Raw genomic sequence first — 18,444 nt, 5'->3', positions numbered from 1 at the left:
CTGGCTATCCACTTTTCTGTATATTAGTTTTAAATACACATTGCTTGCAATAACACTGTAGCTGAAGCTGTGCCTCAAGTTAAGAAATGGTTAGGATTACTTTACATTTGCAGTCCCATTGAAAACATTTATTCAATCAAAGGGAAAAATAAATGTGGTCCCTCAGCTTTGTCAAGTATAAACTGTTATTGATCCCCTAAATGAAATTTGTTCATGCTGATCGATCAAACACATTATCCTTTTTTCCAGTCTATTACCAGCAATTGAAAACTCTCAAGTGTCAATAGTTGTTTGACCACATACAGCTGTAAATTCAGACAATAGCTCTCAAACCTAAATTATTTTTCCCAAAAGTGACGTTGAAGTTGAGATGATTTCTCTCTGACCTGATGGTTTAAAAAGATAATTGAATAACATGTTAGCAATAATTGGTGTCTCTACCAATAGTACAATAGTAGAGAAGATTCAAAGCTAAAAAACATGGTTTAATGACCACAGACCTATATATACTTCCTCTGTTCTCTTGGTCTCTTTACTCTAGGAGCCACCTCAACTTCTTTGTGCATTGTTAATACACAGAACCATCCATTATTGGTTTCTTCCCCTTATAAGTCTTATTATACTGAGTGGTATCCGACTTAATACCCCAATCAAGTTCATTTACCCTATGTAACAAACTAATCTACTAGGAGCACAAAACCTTTGCAAAACATCCAATATTTTTATTTATCAATAGTGGACTTCAGAGCTGGGTGTGGTACTTGGGAGGCTGAGACAATAGGATTGCAGGTGTAAGGTCAGCTGTAGCAACTTAGTGAGGCCATCAGCAACTTAGGGAGACTCTCTTTCCAAATAAAAGTAAAATAGGACTGCGGATACAGCTCAAAGGTAGAATGTTCCTGGGTTCAACCCCTAGTACCACATACACACAAACACAAATACACACACACACACACACACACACACACAAACATGAACTTCAGAAAAGTAGTTACAAAAGTTATTTTTTTAATATTTATTTTTATACTTTTATTGTTGCATTATAGTCTCGCATAGTAATTGGATTCATAGTGAAAGTGACACACATACACACAGCACTTGGTGGGTTTTCCAAGGCACAGGTTCTTACAAAGCAAGTCTGAGCCAATATGGTGGCCCATGACTATAATCGTAGTCCTTGGGAGGTTGAGACAGGATGATTGCAGGTTCGAGGCCAGCCTCAGCAACTTAGTGAGACCAGTTTAAAAAAAAAAAAACAGAGATGTAAGTATAGGTAGAGGGTGAAGTATCCCCAGTATCACCCCCAAAAGCAAGTGTGGCCTGGCCTAATAAAAATAAGAGATTTCATTAATTCAGCAAGCTGGCCATTTATTCATTCATTTTAGTCTCATTTTAAAAAAAATTTTTACTATTACAAACATTTATTTAATAAAAAGTTTCGTATGAAAATCTACACCACCCAATTTTTGTGTCTTATTTAAACAGGTCCTTTGGAGGGGGGATGTAGATTTCTGTTCCACAACTCTTATTTATACTCATTCCAAGGTTTCTAACATGATGATACTATTTCCTCCTATTACCACCATTCAGTATTGTTCTGTTGCCCACTGGTTGCCATCTCCACATATTCATCTATCCACAAGATTCATAAAGGGATCAAATCCCTGTAATATTCCTTGGACATGTCTGCCGCCATTTAATTTCAATGACAACTTCTTGTCCATAAATTTTTTCAGCTGGAGAGAATGAGCTTTGCTCATGTTATCTAGAAGGCAGGCTCAGAGAGGCTTTCTATTCTCATATTTTAACCTTTCATTTCTACTTAGACAACACTGTACAATGTCCTATAATATCTTATGATATATTGCACAGCAAACAAAACATATTTTCTTTCTTTTTTTATTTTTTTGGTTTTTGTCTTTTGGTGGTCCTGGGGTTCCTGGAAACTGTTCTACCTCCGGGCTACACTCCCAGACACCTATGTTTTTTATATATTTTTTTGGAAACAGGGTCTCTTAAGTCAGCGAGGCTGGCTTCGAACCTGCGTGATCCTCCTGTCTCCGCCTTCCAAGTGCAGGCATTACAATGTGCACCACCATGCCTGGTGCCCAAACATATTTTCTATACGCACATTGAAGCATACTACAATAAACTGATTTCATGCTGTTGAAGTTCCCTCCAATACTAGCACTTGATTAGGTTCCCACCATAGCCACATGGATTTGAAAAATCCTGGAATACATAAAAATAATAAATAGGTTTTATGGTCATAAGCATACAAATCTGGCAAATCCTAGAACAGATAAAAATATTCTAACAACAAAAATGCAAATCACTACAGAAAACCAAAGGAACATAAGAATTTGTTGGAAATAAGACAACTTCACTTTCATTTTGATACAGTCCTTAAACTGTTTTTCAATAATGAAATATTTATATTTTCTGTAAAAGATCACTGTTAAAAATTTTATCAGCAAATAGATCCCTGTATTTTGTTGGTTGAAATGATGTGATTCACATATTTTTTTCCAGTTCACAATTTTAACTGTTCATCAAAGCAAATGTTCTGCTTCTGACTATAAAGTCAGTTTCCCACTATTAGTTTGAATTACGTTAACTCTCTAGAACTCGGAATGGATCTTCAAAAGGAACCTCATTTAGGGCTGACTGTACTCTTTAAAAAGTAACTTTCCTAGTTTTTGCATATTAGGGAATGCATCTGATTTTCTATTTTCTGTGATGTTTCTCTATGTATGCCGCATTGCAAGTTCCGATCCCGCTCCTGAAGGCCCCAGCGCCAGCCTGGCCCCCAGGGAGACCCTGATCCCAGCCTCACTGGCTCAAGCACCGGCCTTGCCTCAAGGCAGGCCCCAATCCCTGCCTCGCTGGCCCCGGCTCCAGCCTCACCCCTTGGCAGGCACCGATCCTGACCTCAGAGGCCTCAGCACCAGCCTTGCCTCACAGCAGGCTCCAATGTTTTCCCTAATATGCAAAAACTAGGAAGAAATGGGTAATGGAAGGAGATCTAGTTGAAGAAAGGGCCTCATGGAAGAGCAAATAAGGTGACCAATCAGAGGGGATGGGATGGGGGAAGATGGAATCTCTTTAAAACACATGACGTACATAAACAAATGAATCAAAGTTAATCACCAAATCAAGCATGGGATCGAGGGAGGGGGAGGGAATGGGATGGGGATAGGATAAAGGCTAATTGGATGATGTGTGCTTGTATATCTTCACAAATCGTGTATTCCATTGTGATGTTTGACTACAATGCACCAATAATATATATATATATAGTAACTTCTGTCTACTAATGCCACCATTAGGGACTTGCTTTTTACTGCTGTCAATACCATATATGCTTGTCTTCTATCTTGCTGATAGGTAATAATTTTCCAAGCATGCTTAGGGAGTATGGACTCTTTATTAAAACTAATAAGAAAGGAATCACAGGTTTCTAAAAAATTACTTTGGAAATTATTTCTGGCAAGTCTGTCTTGAATTCCTAAGCAGAAAAGAAGCAGTTGAAAGCTTAACATGTCTTGTCACTACAGAAAATTGCTGGCTTTTCTGCCTGAAACTTCCTTAATATAAAAAGTACTTTTAATTATAGGCACATGTCTGTCATCTCAGCTCCTGGGGAGGCTGAGGCAGAAGGATAGCCAAGTCTAAGACCAACATAGGCAAATTAGCAAGAACCTATCTTAAAATTAAAAGAGAAAAAGTGCCTGGGAAGGTAACTCAGCAGTAGAGGACCCCTAGGTTTAATTCCCATTACTGTAAAAAAAAAAATGAAAAAGAAAAAATAGCACATTTAGTAGCTACTATTGTTAGAGTTTAAAGTGATATTTAATACAGTTGTTGTTATAAAGTTCCATTTCTCTTATGAAAGCAAAAATCACCATTTTTTCAAGTAGCAGAAAATCTCTAATGTGCCCGTATATAAAACCAGCTGGAAATCAATAAGATGATTAAATCTGGAGAGATATTGATTTAAAAATAGACATTATTGAAGCCAGGCATGGTGGTACACAATTTTTTTTTTGCTTTCTTTTTTGTTTTCTTTTTTTTATTGGTGCACTGTATTCATACATCATAATGGTATAAAGAAAATACTTTTGTAGACATACATGCACACATCGCCAAGTCAGCCCCTACCCGATCCCCATCCCGTTCCCTCCCCATCCCTCCTTCCCATGCTTGGCTTAGTGGTTGACAACTAGTTTTATAGCAATTTATCCAATATTAACGATGATAATCTCACATAACAGTTTCGTTTGTCTGATACCAAACTTTTGATGACTGAAAGATAACATTTCAATATTTCTTTTTGCTTTTTTTCTTACGAGAATATTTTTTTCTTTTTTTTAGGTGAAAGCATCATACATTTATTTATTTATTTTTCAAAATAAATCTATCCTGATATGGAATATGGACTCTAGATACCCAAAACAATCTCAAAGAAGGACAAAGCTAGAAGATGTATATTTTCTGATTTCAAACCATATAAAGCTACAATAATTGAAACAGTGTAGTACTGTTCTAAAGGTAGATATATAAACCATTGGAGTTAAATAAAAGCCTAGAGATAAATTCTTCCATATATTGTCAAGCTATTTTTGACAAGGTTTCCACGAACATTTGGTGGAGGAAATAATAATCTTTTAACTAAATAACTAAATATTGTTGAAAAATAATAATTACATGAAAAAGAATAAAATTGGACCCTTACCTAACACCATATACAAATATTAACTCAAAATAGATAAAAGACCTAAATATAAATGTTAAGACTACAAACTTTTAGAAGAAAATCTGGGTCATAAAACCTCACAACATTGAAATTGGCAGTGATTTCTTGGATATGATTTCAATGGCACAGGCAACAAAAGGGTAAACAAACTCCCTAAAAAATAAAAAAAATATTGTATATCCAAAGACAATGTAAACAGAGTTAAAAGTTACTGCTAGAGTGGGATAAAATATTTCCAAATGCTGTATCTGAAGGTATATTAATATTTCAACTAGATATCCTAAAATTAGCAGCAATAAAAAAATACAATTTAGAGATAGGTAAAAGACTAGCATAAATAATGAATCTCCACAGATAACCAGTCTTAGTTGTCTGTTGGATGGAAAATCTTGTTTCTCTGGTTCTGGTGTGTGTTACCTATTTCTTCTTTGTAGTTGATCTCTTTGAGTATTTTCTCTAGCGCTGGTTTTGAAGACATAAATTCCTTCAGTTTCTGTTTGTCATGGAAGCTTCTTATTTCCCCATCTAATTTGATAGAAAGTTTTGCTGGGTAGGAAATTTTTGGCTGGAAGTTGTTTTCTTTCAGAGTTTGGAATATGTTACTCCAAGCCCTTCTGGCTCTCATGACCTGGTTTGGGAAGTCTGGAGTGATTCTAATTGTTTTGCCTCTGAATGTCATTTGGCCCTTTGTTTTTGTTGCCTTTAAGATTCTCTGCTTGGCTTCCACATTGGTCATTTTGACAATTATGTGACGTGGGGATCCTCTTCTCTGATCCTGTCTAAAGGGGGTTCTATAAGTTTCCTGGACATGTGTTCGACCTCTTGCTCTATGTTTGGAAAATTTTCTGCTATTACTTCCTTGAAGAGATTGTTGATCCCTTTGGTTTCACCTTCTTTTCCCTCCTCTCTTTAGCTCTCTTAAAATGGGCCCATATTTCTTCAATGTCAGATTCCTGCTGTCGGATTTTTTTTTCTAAATTAGAAACTATGCATTCATTTTTGGAGTGATCATCTTCTAAGAGCGAGATTCTATTCTCCATGTGGTATAATCGGTTGTTTGTACTTTGAAATGAGGCCTTTGCTTCATTAATTGCATCCTTTATCTCTTTTTGGCTCTCTCTGAATTCTTTTCGAAACACCTCTATTATTTCTATAGTTATTTTCCTGATTTGATCTTCTAGAAATCTCTGAATTTCTGTTTTATCGGGTTCTGATGTTGTGGGGTTGTGGGCATTCATTGCTCCATTGTTATTCCTCTTTCCCATGATTTCGGGAGTTGGTGCCTTCTCTGGGTTCTTCCCTTGTGTCACTATGACTTCACTTAAGGTGCTCTGGATCTCAAGTCTGTGGTATCTCCTATGGTGTGATATCTCTACCACTGCCACTCCCCCATTGGGTCAAGTCCCTGGGAGTACAGTACTCGGATTTCTCCTCTAGGGGCCACAGTTTGACTCACTGTTTTTGAGTGCACAGATGGAGCTGTAGTGGACTCTGTGAACTCGCTGCTGCCGCCGCCGGTGGCAATATGGCGCTGTTGCCAAGCCCTTAGCCGTGAGGCTGGTATATTTCTTCTCTGGTTTTGAGCTCTGCTCTGAGTCCCTGCAGGGTGTGCTGAGCCCAGCCTCTGGGAGCTTAAGATGCTCCCTGCACCGAGAAATCTGCCGATTTCCTCCCGGCTGATCAGTAGCGGCTCACCTCGGCTCGCTGTCCACCACTCCTCTCTGGAGCCTGGTGGGCTGTTGAATGCATTGGTCTGGTGACATCCGGTGAGCTCGCCACTCCTGCCGGCAGTAAGGCGCTGCTGCCGCGTCCTCAGGTGTGAGGCCGGCTTATCTCCTCTCTGGTTCTGAGCTCTGTTACGTGTTCCCCTCCTCTCTGGAGCCTGGTGCTGCAAGGGAAAATGGCGCCTGCCACTTCGCACCATGGCTCCGGCTGCAGCACTGCGGTCTGGTTTCTTTCTGGTGTCTCGTTTTTCCAGCCCTCTTTTTCTCTGTCCCTTGTAATGACATTTTTTGTTTGTCTGCTGATGGTGTTTTCTGGCTATGAAAGGTGCTGATTTTGTGGTAATAGAGATTGGTTGTTAATGGGGCTCGTAAGCCCCGCTTTTCTCTGTTGCCATCTTCCCGGAAGTCGGTGGTGCACAATTATAATCCCAATAGTTAGGAGACTGAGAAAGGAAGATCGCAGGTTTGAGGCCAGCCTCCGCAACTTAGTGAGACCCTATTTCAAAATAAAAAATAAGATAGGGCTGGGGGTGTAGCTGTAGCAATGGTAGAATGTCCCTGGTTTCAATCCCTAGTGCCAATAAAGGAATATATAAATAAAAGAGAAAATCAAACCAAAGAAAAGAAAAGAAGAAAAAAAAGAAAAGGAATTATTGAATGCTAAGGACCATAAAAGGAAATATCTCTAACTAGGCTGGGATTTCACAGTGAGACTACAGATGATAACAAGTATTAAAGAACCATGTTCTCTCGCTAGTTCAATTCACCTTTGCTTTTTTGCTCCCCTTTCATTTGTTTAGACAGTCACAATACAATTGTTGAAGAGAGGTCTTCAAGACAAAAAGCAAAGTCTCTGCTCTGTTTTACTGTCTTCAAAATCCCAGCGTCATTGTTTCTTTTACTTGCCAGTGAATTCCCAGAAAATCAGACCTGACAGTAACTCTGTGAGACCAGCTATCAGTCAAGAAATATTGGGGAATTTATTCCCACAATATAATGAATGATACAAAACTTGATGGTTCCTGATAATTAGGACAGAAGCAATTGATGTGATGTGTAGTTTAATTTTAGAAGTGGCATTATACACAATGCAGTGGTAATAGAGTACTTTAAGATTAATATTGACAAATAGTACTGAGGGTTTTCTATAATGTTAAAAAAATACACATTTCAGAAAGTCAAACATAATTCTAATTTTCTCCTCATAGGAGAATCAATACAATTGAAAGAAAGCCCAAATTAGTTGGAGTTGATATTCATCCTGAATTACTGGATATGGAATAGGCCTTGATTCCTCAATTTATTCAATCATCTTCTACCTATATACTTAATATGACCATTTGCTTCTGAGTTATGATTATATAGATGGAACTTCATAAAAACAACAACCCCCCCCAAAAGACAAATATTCAAAAGGTCAATATTGTGAGTATGCTTATACTTTACTAGAAAGAGATGCCGGGTTTTCATTATTCACAAAAAATTAGTTTGGGGAATAAACTATTTTAATTTGAATTATAACTGCACAGTCCAGTTAGTAATAATTTACTATCTACGAGTATGTAGGATGCTATTGTTCAACCCTGATTCATCTCTAAATGATTTTGGTGCAGATGCAAAAGAACATGAATATTCAAGAAAGTTCATGGTACATGAATAACTAAGCAGGATTGGATCCCCATTGCTGCAAGGAGCCTCTTTCATTTTTGTTGAAATAATATGATTTTTTAAAGTAACCAAAAATTGTGTACATAAATATTAGAATTAAAATCACTTATAGTCAGGCGTGGTGGTGCACCCTTGCAATCCCAGCATTCGGGAAGCTGAGACCAGAGGATCACAGTTTGTGGACAGCCTCAGCTACTCGATGAGACCCTTCATAACTCAGTGAGACCCTGTTTCAAACTAAAGACCAAAAAATAGGGCTGGGGGGTGTAGTTCGGAGGTACAATGCCCCTGTGTTCCATCCCCAGTACTGCAAAAAAAAAAATTCATTTCTAATTATGTTGTTTCTAGGTCATCAGAGTATCCACCTTAGATTCATCATATTTTTAACTTTTTAATAATAGCAACTAGTGCCGATAAAGGAACTGTTCTCTATGTTTTAAGTGTATCACTCTGTGTGTGTGTGTGTGTGTGTGTGTGTGTGTGTGTGTGTGTGTTTATGTGTCTGGGTCTGTGTGTGTGCACATGCATGTGCATGCATATACTTTGAATTGAACCCAAGAATAAATATTCTACCCCCAAGTTATGGTCCCCACCTTATTTTATAATTTATTTGGAAATAGGTTCTCACTAAGTTATCGAGGTTGACCTCAAACCTGTGATCTTTCTGTCTCAGCTTCCCAAGTATTGGGATTACAGGTGTGCATCACTGCACCTGGCTTCCATATCACCTCCTCCCATCTTCCTGGAAATCCTATGTGGCAATGTAACTAAGTCATGCATTTCATTAGTAGTGAAAGAGGTGGGTTCAGGATGTTAATGCAGAAATGCTAGCCTTGGGAGCCATTTCCTCAAGAGTATTTTGCCTTTCAAATAAAACAGTAGAAATGACAACAATCTTAGATGTTCAAGTGTCTTTGTATTTCAAAAAAGGTGTATATATATATATATATATATATATATATATATATATTTTTTTTTTTTTTTTTTTTTTCCTATTGAACAGGGATTGAACTCAGGGGGTTTCTACCTCTGAGATGTACCTCTAGGCCTATTTTATTTTAAAATGGGTTTCTACTAAATTGTGAATGGCTTCAAATATGCAATCCTTCTGTCTCAGCCTCCCAAGTAATAGAATTATAGGCATGTGTCACCATACCTGGCTAATATCTTTACTAAGTGAAAAAAAAAAAAATTGGGGAGGCAGAGACAAGAGGATCACAGGTTTTCAGCCAGCCTAAACAACTTAGAGAGACTTTTGTTTCCAAATCAGCATTAAAATAGGGCTAGGGGTATTGCCTGGAGGTAGGATGTCCTTGGTTTCAATCCCTAGCATCAAACGCACACACACACACACACACACACACACACACACACACACACACACAGAGCCTGTAATCCCAGTTTCAGAAACATAATGAGACCCTGTTTCAAAATAAAAAAAAAAGGGATGAGGATAAAAGTGATCTACAGATTCAATGCAATACTCATTACCAAGGTCATTTCTCACAGACATTAAAAAATCAATCTTTAAGTTCATTTGGAACAACAAAAAAATCAGAATAGCCAAAGTAGTTCCCAGCAACAAGAACCATGCAGGAGGCCTCAGAATACCTGACTTCAAACTATACTACAAAGCCATAATAATAAAACCACCATGGTACTGGTACAAAAACAGACACATAGACCAATGGACAAAAATAGAAGACTCAGAAACAAATCTGCACACTTACAGCGAATTGATTTTTAACTAAGGGGCCAAAGACATAGACTGAAAAAGATAGCCTCTCCAAAAAAATGGTGTTGGCAAACCTGGTTAAGCATATGAAGAAAAATGGAAATAAACCCCACTTTTTCACCCTGCACATGAGTCAATTCAAGATGGATCAAAGACTTGGAAATCAGACCAGAGACCTTGCAGCTCCTTGAAGAGGTCTAAAACTTCAACACACAGGCATAGGTAAAATCTTTGTCAGTAAAGTCACAAAGTTACAAGAAATTAAAAGAGGGTATGATACACGAGGCTGCATTAAATGGAAGTTTCTGTACAGCAAAGAACACCATCAAGAATCTCAACAGAGAGCTGAAAGAATGGGAGAAAGTTTTTGCCAACTATTCCTTGGATAGAAGACTAATATCTAGAGTATATAGAGAACTCAAGAAAATCACAGCAAAGAAAACAAATAAACCAATCAAAAAATGAGCAAGTGAAAGCTGGGCGTGGTGGTGCACGCTTGTAATCCTAGCATTCGGGAGGCAGAGACAGCCTCAGCCTTAGCAAGGTCCTTTGCAACTCTGTGAGACCCTGTTTCAAAAATAAAAAGACTAAGCCAGGCATGGTGGCACACACTTGTAATTCCTACGCTTGGGAGGCTGAGAGGATCGCACGGGTTCAAACCAGCCTCAGCTACTTAGTGAGGCTCTCAGCAACTAGTGAGACCCTGTTTCCAAATAAAGATATAAAATAGGTCTGGGAGTATAGCCTAGAGGTAGAAGGCCTCTGGGTTCCACTCCCAGTACCACCACCAAAAAAAAAAAAAAAAAGGGCTGGGGGTGTAGCTTAGAGGTACAATGCCCCTGGGTTTCAACCCCAGTGCCGCAAAAGGAAAAAAAAAAGGGGGGGGGCAAGTGAACTAAATCGACACTTCAAAAAATAAATTCAAATGACCAATAAATGTATGAAAAATGTTCAACATCATTAGCAATCAGAGATATGCAAAACAATAGTACCCTTAGCTTTTACCTAACTCCAAGTAGAATGGCAATCATTCAAAACAACAACAAATGCTGGAGAGGATATGGAGAACTGGAAACTCCAATACATTGTTGATGGGATTGCAAATTAGTACAACCACTTTGGAAAATAGCATAAAGGATCTTTAGAAGAAAGGGAATATACCTAATGATTCAGCAATACCACTTCTGGGCATCTATGCAAAAGAAAGGAAACCAAACTACCAAACTAATCCATGTATATCTATGTTTATAGTCACACAATTCACCATTGCCAATATGTGGAATCAGCTAAGATGTCCATCAACAGATGAATGGATTACAAAACTATGTGATATGTCCACAATGGAATTTTACTCAGTCATAAATAAGAACAAAATTATGTAATTTACAGGGACATAAATGGAACTGGAGAACATTATGCTAAATGAGATTAGTCAGTTACAAAAAGTAAAAAATCAGATGCTCTCCTTAATATTCAGAAGCTAGGGAGAAAAAGGATAAAAGGAGGAACTCTAGAAAAGGAGAAACCATAGATGAGTAAATAAGGTGACCTGACTGAGGGGGATGGGAGGGGGAAAAAAGGAAATTCCATAATATACATGATGTCCATTCACAAACATATCAAAGTCAGTTACTAAGCCAAACATGAGAAAAAGGTAAAGGAGAGAATGGGGTGGGAATTAAATAAAGATTGAATGAGTGATGGGTGCATGTATGCCTCCACCATCTTGTACTCCATTAAGATGTATGACTACAATACACCAATAAAATATTTTTTAAAAGATGAGGGTATAGCCCAGAGATGGAAGGCACCAGAATTCCATCTCTAGTACAAAAAAAAAAAAAAAAACAGATTATCTATACAAACAATTGGACATATCTCTTCAGGAACATAACAAATGTATTCTTCTCACAATAGAACTATGTAATTTTAATCTGGTAGCAAAGTCAGTGGCAGAAACCTCTAAGCCAACCAAGTAACCAAAGGCAGTTGCTCAGACTTGCCATCCAACCCTGTCTGACAGGCTGAATGATGTTTCTAAGGCTGTACACATGGCATGATGCTCATTTAATCCTAATTTTATGCTTCTAAAGGGACAAGCAAACTGCTTTGGGTAATGTCTTTGTTGTCATGTGGTAGACAGTACAGTGTTTTGAGGTTAAACTTGAGACTTTGTCGCCATAATGATGTTAACCTAGGGGCTGCATAATGACCAAATCTTATCTTTTTACATGGCATGATTCTTCAAGAAGAAAAATAATAGCAAATGAGAACAAATAATCCTTTTAGGGTCCAAAAACCCCTTCTAGTTTCTAATATAGGAGGACTGAATTTTACTAATCGTAAGACATAACTTTGGGCGTCCTGTTTCCCTTTCTTTAAATTTAACATGGTTGGGTATTTGGAGAAGGTATCTCCCAGTAAACCCAACTAGTAGCAGGTACAGAGATGGGGAGGGGAAAAACAGTTCACAAAAGTGTGTATCACTTTTTAAAGCAGTGACAACCACATTTAGGGAATATGGTTTAATTAATATTCTGAGTCTTACAATTAGGTAAGCCAGTGTTCCTCCTTTCAATGGGGAATGAATATAGAGAACTAGGGCTATAAAAATATGGGACAAATCAATAGAAAGAAGCTCTACTTTACTACAAAAGGTATATAGACCTGTCAAACATGACAATATGCATCTTTAACTTTTATGACTTTAGAGCTAATATCGTACTCTTTTCTGTGAAGAATAAAACTTGCAAATATTCCAGTCCTTTACCCTGGCCCATTCTTTGTGCTATTTTATTTTACCCACACATATTACTAATTCTAAAAGAAATACTTATATTTTTCTTTATAGGTTCTATGTATTTTATTTTATGTTTTATTTTTTGTAATACTGGGGATGGAACCTGGAAGCTTTCTACCTCTGGGCTACACTTCCAGGCCTATTTTATATTTTATTTGGAAACAGGGTCTTATTAAGTTACTGAGAGCCTCACTAAACTGCTGAGGCTGGCTTCAAACCTCTGAAATCTTCCTGTCTCAGCCTCCCAAGGACTGGGATTACAAGTGTGCACCACCACGCATGGTTGGTTCTATGTATTTTAAAGATATTAAGAGAAGAAAAGTAGCTTCTATGCTTTTTGGGCATGTATCTTTTTAATTTTTGTTCATTGGTGCATTGTATTCATAAATCATAATGGGGTAAAAATCTTGCATAGACATACATGCACACATCAACCAGTTAGCCCCTACCCAATCCCCACCCCATTCCCTCCCCATCCCTCCCTCCCATGCTTGGCTTAGTGATTGACATAGATATGTTTGTTTATGTACATCATGTGCTTTAGAGAGTTTTCTTCTTCCTCCCTCACATCCCCTGACTTAGGTAGTCTTACTTGCTCTTCTATAGGATTTCTTTATTCATCTAGAGTTCCTCCTATGACCCATTTCTCCTTAGCTTTCACATATTAGGGAAAGGATCTGATTTCTTATTTTTTGTGATTGACTAATCTCACTTAAGTATAATGTCCTCCAGTTCAATCCATTTCCCTGTAAATGATGTAATTGTGTTTTTTATGGCTGAGTAAAATTCCATTGTGTACATATCCCATAGTTTTATAATCCATTCATCTGTTTATGGACATTTTGGCTGGTTCCATAGTTTGGCAATGGTGAATTGTGCAGCTATGAACATAGATACACATGCATTGGTTTGGTAGTTTGGTTTCCTTTCCTTTGGGTAGATACCCAGAAGTGGTGTTGCTGGATCAAATGGTAGATTTGTTCCCATTCTTCTGAGGATTCTCCATACTGTTTTCAAAGTGGTTGCACTAACTTGTAATCCCACCAACAATGTTTTAGAGTTTCTACTTCTCCACATCCCCCTCAATGTTTGTTGTTGTTTGTGTTTTGAATGACTGCCATTCTAGTTGGGGTTAAGTGAAATCTCAGTGTAGTTTTTATTTGTATCTCTCTGATTGCCAATGATGTTGAGCATTTTTTTATGTATTTATTGGCCATTTGAATTTCTTCTTTCATGAAGTGTCTATTTAGTTCACTTGCCCTTTTTGATTGGATTTTTTTTAAGTGTTGAGTTTTTTGAGTTCTCTGTATATTCTAGATATTAGTCCTCTATTGGAGGAGTAGGTGGCAAAATTTTTCTTCCATTCTGTTGGCTTTCGATTGAGGTTCTTGACAGTTTCCTTTGCTATACAGAAGCTCTTCAGTTTCATTCAATCCCACGTATTGATTCGCCTTTTAGTTTGTTGTACCTTTGGGGTCTTGTTGAAAAAGTTTTATCTGTGCCTATGTTTTGCAGTGTTGGACCTATGCCCTCTTCAAATAGCCTTAAGGTCTCTGCATGTGGTTAACCAGTTTTCTGCATGTGGTTAACCAGTTTTGTCAACACCATTTGTTGAACAGGCTATCTTTTTTCCAGTGTATACTTTTGGTCCCTTTGTCAAAAATCAATTGGCTGTAAGTGTGTGGACTTGTTTCTGGGTCTTCTATTTTGCTCCATTTGTCTAGTATTTGTTTTTGTGCCAGTGCCATGCTGTTTTTACTATAATGGGTTTGTAGTATAGTTTAATATCAGGTATTGTGATTCCTCCTGCATGGTTTTTGTTGCTGAGAACTACTTTGGCTATTCTGGGTTTTTTGTTATTCCAAATAAATTTAAGGGCTGATTTTTCTATGTCTGTGAGGAATGATCTTGGTAGTTTAATGGGCATTGCATTGAATCTGTAGATCACTTTTGGAAGGATGGCCATTTTAATGATATTTATTCTGCCAATCCATGAACATGTCAGATCTTTCCATCTTCTAAGATCTTCTATTTCTTTTTTCAATGTTTTATAATTTTCTTTGTAGAGATCTTTTACATCCTTGGTTAAGTTTATTCCTAAATATTTCATTTTATGTGGGAAATTCTGAGTGGAAGAGTTTTCTGAATTTCTTTTTCAGTGGATTTAGGGTAGATGTACAGGAAAGCTTCTGATTTATTAAGATTGATTTTGTATCCAGACACTTTGTTGAATTTGTTTAGTTCTATAAGCCTTTTGATTGAGTTTGTTGGGTTTTCTAAATATAATATGTCATCTGCAAATAGTGAAAGTTTGAGTTCTTCTTTTCCTATTTGTACTACTTTAATTTCCTTTTCTTGACTTATTGTTCTGGCTAGAGTGTCAAGTACTATATTGAAGAGAAGTGGGGATAATGAACATCCTTGTCTTGTTCTAGTTTTTAAGGGGAATTCTCAAAAATTTTCTCCACTTAATATGATGTTGGCTATGGGCTTTTTGTTGATTGCCTTTATGATGTTGAGATATGTTCCTTCTATTCCAGTTCTCTGCAGTGTTTTTATCATAAATGGATGTTGGATTTTATCAAATGCTTTTTCAGTATCAATTGAAATGATCATGTGATTTTTGTCTTTCATTCTGTTTATATGATGAATTACATGGATTGATTTTTGTATGTTGAACCAGCCTTGCACCCCTGGGATGAACCCTACCTGGTCATGGTGTATGATTTTCTTGATGTGGTTTTGAATGCATGTTGCTAGTATTTTGTTTAGAAGTTTTGCATCCAAATTAATCAAAGATATAGGCCAGTACTTTTCCATTCTTGAACTGTTGTTATTTGGTTTTGGTATTAATGTGATGTTGGCTTCATAGAATGTATTTGGGAGAGTCCCATTTTTTTCTATTTCACAAAATAGATAGAGGAGTGTTGGGATTAGCTCTTCTATAAAGGTTTTATAGAATTCACTTGGGAAAACATTTGGTCCTGGGCTTTTCTTTGATGGTAAGCTCTTTATTGCTGTTTCAATCTCTTTGATTGTTATTGGTTGGTTTAAATTTTCTATATCTTCTTGACTCAGTTAGGATGGTTGTATTTATCTAGAAAGTTATCAATTTCCTCCAAATTTTTCATTTTGTTGAAGTAGAGTTTTTCAAAGTAGTTTCTGATAATCCTCTGTAGTAATAACCTTTTTAATCTCTTACCTTCATAATTTGGGTTGATTCGTTTTTTAGTTAGGTTGGCTAGTGGTTTATCTATCTTGTTAATTTTTTCAAGAAACCAGCTTTTGGTTTTGTTGATTTTTTGTATTGTTTTTTATTCTCTATTTCATTAATTTCTGCTCTTATTTTAATAATTACCTGTCTTCTACTGACTTTGGGGTTATATTGTTCCTGCTTTTCAAGGGCTTCGAGGTGTATCATTAGGTTATTTGATGATTTTCTGTTTTTCTTATGTGAGCACTCAGTGCTATAAATTTCCTCTTAATACTACTTTCAAAGTATCCCAGAGGTTTTGATATGTTGTATCTCTATATTGTTTGTTTCTAGAAATTTCTTTATTTTACCTCTTATGTCTTCTATGACCCAGTCTTCATTCAGAAGTGTGGTGTTCAGTCTCCACATTTTTTTTTTTTTTGGTGGTACTGGGGTTCCTGGAAGCCCTTCTACCTCTGGGATACACTCCCAGACCTATTTTTCATATTTTTATTTGGAAAAAGGGTCTCTTAAGCCAGAGAAGCTGGCTTCAAACCTGTGTGATCCTCCTGTCTCTTCCTCCCAAGTGCAGGGATTACAAGCGTGCACCACCACACCTGGCACCAGTCTCCACATATTTATGTGGTTTCTCTGGGTCTTCTTATAGTTGATTTCTAATTTCATTCCATTATGGTCTGAAAAGACACAGAGAAGTATATCACATTTTTTGAATTTGCTAGTGTTCACTTTGTGGCCCAGAATGTAATCTACTTTGGAGAAGGTTCTGTGAGCACTGAGGAAAATGTCAACTCTGCTGTAGTTGGGTGAAATATTCTATATGTGTCCAACAGGTCCATTTGATTAATGGTGTTCTTTAGGTCTGTGGCATCTTTAATGACCTTTTTTCTAGAAGATCAGTTTAATGGTGTGAGAGGGGTGTTGAAGTGTCCCATTATTATTGTATTGGGATTTATGTGTGATGTAATATCACAAAGAGTTTGTTTTATGAAAGTAGCTACACCTATGTTTAGGGCATAACTGTTGATTATTGTTATTCTCTCTTGCTGAATTGTTCCTTTTACCCATAAAAATTACCTTCTTTGTCTCTTCTAATAAGCTTGGGCTTGAAGTCTAATTTGTCTGATAACACAGTTGCTACTCCTGATTGCCTTTGAGTTCCGTTGCATGAATTACCTTGCTCCAGTCCTTTTCCTTAAGTTTGTTACTCTCTTTACTTGTATGTTTCTTGCAAGTAGCAGATAGATGGGTTCTGTGTTTTAATCAATTTTGCCACTTTATGTCTTTTTATTGGGGAGTTTAGGCCATTAACATTCAGTGTGACTATTTAGAGATGATTTTTAATTCCTAACATGTTAAGATTTTATTTTATTTTGAAATATTGTTTGTTTTTATTTGCATGGTTGTCTTCTGGATGGAAATTTTTGTTTCTCTGGTTCTGGTGTGTATTACTTATTTCTTCTTTGTAGTTAATCTCTTTGAGTGTTTTCTCTAGTGCTGGTTTTGAAGACATAAATTCCTTCAGCTTCTGTTTGTCATGGAAGCTTCTTATTTCTCTATCTAATTTGAAAGATAGTTTTGCTGGATAGGAAATTTTTGGCTGCAATTTGTTTTCTTTCAGAGTTTGGAATATGTTACTCCAGGCCCTTCTGGCTTTCATGACTTGGTTTGGGAAGCCTTCAGTGATTCTAATTGATTTGCCTCTGAATGTCACTTGGCCTTTTTTTGTTGTTTTGCCTTTAAGATTTTTTCCTTGGCTTCTACATTGATCATTTTGACTGCTATATCGCTGGGGAACCTTTCATCAGATCTTGTCTAAAGGAAGTTCTATAAGTTTTTTGGACCTGTGTATTGACCTCTTGCTCTATGTTTGAAAAATTTTCTGCTATTACTTCTTTGAAGAAATTGTTGAGTCCCTTGGTTTCACCTTCTTTTCCCTCCTCTATGCCAATTATTCTTAGGTAAGCTTTCTTAAGATGGGCCCATATTTCTTTAATGTCCAATTACTGCTATAGAATTGTTTATTCTAAGTTATAAACTATGAGTTTGTTTTTGGAGTGATCATCTTTTAGGAGCAAGATTCTCTTCTCTGTGTGGTCTAATCGATTGTTTATACTTTGAATTGATGCCTTTACTTCAGTGATTGCATCCTTTATTTCTTTCAGACTTTCTCTAAATTCTTTTTGAAAATCTTGTATTATTTCTACAGTTATATCCCTGATTTGATCTTCTGTTGATATCTGCATTTCTGTGTCATCAGGTTCTGTTATTGTGGATTTGTGGGATCTCATTGCTCCATTGTTGTTCCTCCTTCCCGTGATTTCAGAAGTTTGTACCTGTTGCTTTTGATAGATTTCTCTCAGTCTCTAGGTATCAGGTGGTATATCCAAGGGCAAGTTGTATTGTATTCAACAGTGAAGGTTGAGTAAGGAGGGAAGAGAAGGAGTAAATGAAGAATAGGGTAAGGTCTCATACAGGGTTGAATAATATGAGAATATGAGTTTGGTCAGGTAACATACTAGAGATTAGAGATAGTAAAAATGTAATAGT

The 18,444-nt window shown here is 36.9% G+C and overlaps 1 pseudogene across 1 annotated transcript; it reads right to left on the bottom strand.

Annotated features, from left to right (window-relative positions):
• Nucleotides 1-1,535: 1,535 nt before the first annotated feature.
• LOC308258490 (small nuclear ribonucleoprotein G-like) lies at nucleotides 1,536-1,760 on the bottom strand (annotated as a pseudogene). Its single transcript has one exon. The product of its transcript is annotated as a small nuclear ribonucleoprotein G-like (transcript).
• Nucleotides 1,761-18,444: the final 16,684 nt, after the last annotated feature.

This window comes from Muscardinus avellanarius (assembly GCF_963383645.1).
Source record: "Muscardinus avellanarius genome assembly, chromosome: 2".
Lineage (NCBI taxonomy): Eukaryota > Metazoa > Chordata > Mammalia > Rodentia > Gliridae > Muscardinus > Muscardinus avellanarius.
This window is presented reverse-complemented; position numbering and strand designations above follow the sequence as displayed.